Source organism: Cibotium barometz, chromosome 53 (genome assembly GCF_041138505.1).
Source record: "Cibotium barometz isolate CiBa-2024 chromosome 53, ASM4113850v1, whole genome shotgun sequence".
Classification (NCBI taxonomy): Eukaryota; Viridiplantae; Streptophyta; class Polypodiopsida; order Cyatheales; family Cibotiaceae; genus Cibotium; species Cibotium barometz.
This window is the reverse complement of record NC_141098.1, coordinates 22481508-22484819: the sequence shown is the minus strand read 5'-3', so window position 1 is coordinate 22484819 and position 3312 is coordinate 22481508. Positions and strand designations below refer to the sequence as shown.

Here is a 3312-nt window from a genome sequence, read left to right as displayed (position 1 = left end):
AAGCTAATAAAGAAATACTCTTGTGTGGGGAGAGGCCACGCACAAGAGGGGGGAAGATTGCACCCAATATGGTCTTTTTGGAGCTAAGTATTTTTGTTTAAGTATTTAATTTTTCAATTGATTTGATTTAGTTGAAGCTTACAAGCAATGGTTTTTATGATTGAATTAATTCTCTATCTTTCCACAATCAATTCCTAGAATAAGATTCCGGTTGCATAATTCTACCCATACTCGAGATGGATTCCAAAATCTTCAATCCAAGGATTTGTATCTTTTATCTCTATCTATAGGTAACCTTCTTGTGTATGCAAAGTATGCTCTTTCTTCCATCACATGTAACTGTATGCAATTATGTAAGTGACTAGTTGAATCTCCAGTAAATCTTGTAACTGCAGATTTTGGAGCTATGTAGTCAATGCCCCATTTTCCCATAGAGTGCCTTCCCCTCCCATTAGGATGAGCTTAAGTATATTCAATAGCAAGATCATAGATACTCTATACTAATATTTTCTTTAGATGTTTATATATTTTGTGGTAGAGCTTTAGTATTCCCTATGGGTGATAAAGGGTTCTTTCATGTAGGCATAAATCTACTTGTGTGTGTCATAAGCTTCTAACCGGTCTTTACATGAACCTTAAGAGAGAGAAAAGGTGCTAGCTATGTAAGGAATGCTGAAAGGAATTCACTCCTATGTGATCGAATGAATCCGTTGCATCATCATAATCAATTCAATGCACAAAGGGCTATCTTCTTTATCAATCGACTTGTGGAGCATGTTGTTGTTGCAAGATGGAAACATGATTTTTTGTAAAGTTGAGAGGAGTGCATATGGGGTGATTATGCAAGCCCTCATAGGTTGTAATCACATACTTGGGGTCATCTTGCAACCTTTGAACTCTCTTTTTAATTGCACAATCATTCTTCTTGCATCGATAATAGGCCCTGCAATTTAATCCAGTCCATTACCATTTACGAGGCGGCGGCTAAATGCTATATCGATGTACTATGGTTTTGTTATAGAATGAAGGATAAAAGAGCTGCCATACTTGCATATGGTTTATGACTCTGGTTAATGAGAGAGTGAAATTTGTACCTCTGGTGGCAGGAGTTTTTAATTGGCTTCTGCCCATACTTCTTCCATTTGTAGCCATCATCAAGGATGTCCACGTCGCTTTCTGCCACGAGAGCTACTTTGGGAGCGCAGCCTTTCTCCTTGAGCCGTGTTCTGCTTCAGAAGCAGTCCAAGAGAAGGTGATCACATTTCGTCCTTGGCATTTTGATACTGAGTCGCTCTCAATAATTAAATGCTAATTTGATCATAATTAGCTCGTCACGCTAATTAAATAAGAGCTTACCCTTTAGTCTCATCCTTAACTCCCTGTCTCGAGCCTTCTGAAAGCTTTTCTGGGGAATCATCATCAGCACACGCTCTAGCTGAAATAAGGAGGGGTGCATAACGCTGCTCTGATTGAAAAGCTGACATGGAAGGCATGATAGTATACAAAGTAGGTGGTTCGGGTGGGATGTCAAAGATTAAGGATGCTGGCGAGTTGGTGGGGGACTCCATCCTCTCCAGAAATATATGATTGATTGAATACAAGTTGGTTTAAAAGAGCAAAAGGTCTCCTGTGCCTGTGTGTGTGTGTGTGTGTGTGTGTGTTTTGGCCTTGGGGTGTGCCCCTGTGTGTTCTTTTGGAGGTTGGCGTGGGAGGGGTGCTTTAGTCCTGCACGCCAATTGTTGACCAGGAAGAGACAAAAGCAAGCCAAATTTTTCCACCGTATAATCAACGCTCCCAAGTTTTACAACGTATGGGCAACGCTCCTAGCTCCATCATGATGTGGATCTAGTCACTAGGTTTGTTCAGCTACATAGGTAAAGTGGCCTTCTTTGAATTCTAAAAAGCAAGTGCAAGGGTGAACAGTTATTTTCATAGTTATGTGCCATACTATGGTTCTAAAAAGTAAGGTACCTTAATTACTCGACAAAACTAATAAATGAGTAAGCATTAAAAATCCTACCAGGCCCTTGATAGGCTTGTTCTTTTTTACATCCATGTTTGAGTACAAGAAACGAATTAATATCCTTACATTTTATTTTCTATGGCTGTTCATGGTGGTTTTATCACACAAGACTCTTAAGGTTAAAAAATATTACATTCATCATTAATTTTTGAAGTATGTAAAGTAGAGCAACTTCAAAAATTATGTTTATAATCTCGCACTTTCTCGAAGCTCTTTTATACTCACTTGAAGGTAGAAATGGTTCATATCTTACCCGCATAAAAGGAATTAAATCCCTCCCACCACTTTTCTTTAGTCCATGTGCTAGACTTAATCACCAACAAAAATTGGGGAAAGAAAATCATCTTTGCTACCCCATCTCACCCATGCACAAATAAAAGGTTTTTTACTCTTTCCAAGATAACCCTAGGGCATAAAATATTTCCTTAAATTCAACTTGCTTAATCTTTGTAAAGTATGACAACCAAAGATTAGTTGTTAGGCCTATACTTTTCGTTATAGAGTTACTTAGTGCTTTCCCCTTTCATATACAACAACTATGAAGGTGGACAATGAAGCATATTTGTTTTGGGATTACATTTCCACCACGAGCAATGACTATGCTTTTTATTTCAAAATTATTTAGTGCTTTCCACTTTGTTATGGCCTATTTCTACTCTTGCAAGGACTCTACCATTCAAGCAAGCAGTGAAACAAGCAACAACCATGGTGAAATTCTTACCTTGCTTCCAGCCCAGGATCTCTTGACCTCCAAGCTCCACCAGTGGTTGCTAGCTCCAATCTCCCAAGCCTCCTTCTTGTGTCCAAAAGAAGTCTGTTTAAACTTCCCTTCAAGGACTCTCTTTACACTCTCTCACCACACAATGCATAAAGCGGTACTCATGGCTTAAATGCCTTGTCACCAAGCTTAAATATGTAATGACTTCTTCATGATTGCAGCTTACACAATGTTCTCTTGAGATATAAATGGGGTGTCTAGAGGGATGTATCAATCATGTCCTTAAGCTAGCTCAAGTTTTACAAGGTATAGGAAACTCTCCTAGGTCCATGTTAACTCATGGAACCTAGTTCCATGTTAACTCCAAGACGCACGTCAATAGGTTGGTTGACTTGACATTTTTAGGAATATGTGCACTCACCCTATAGACTTCAATTTTGGACAAGAAAACATCACCTATCAGGTTTTTTTTTTAAGAAGAAGAATAAATTGAATATATATTTAAAAATCAATGTATGTTATGTGTGTATATACATACATACATAAATACACACAGTATATGTAAAGCATA

The 3312-nt window shown here is 38.3% G+C and overlaps 1 pseudogene across 1 annotated transcript; it reads right to left on the bottom strand.

The window, feature by feature from the left end:
* Positions 1-756: 756 nt before the first annotated feature.
* On the bottom strand, positions 757-1618 carry LOC147608414 (putative WRKY transcription factor 75 pseudogene; annotated as a pseudogene). The gene is made up of 3 exons (XR_015264505.1): positions 1357-1618; positions 1095-1226; positions 757-943 (listed from the first exon to the last, which is right to left on the bottom strand). The product of XR_015264505.1 is annotated as a putative WRKY transcription factor 75 pseudogene (transcript).
* Positions 1619-3312: the final 1694 nt, after the last annotated feature.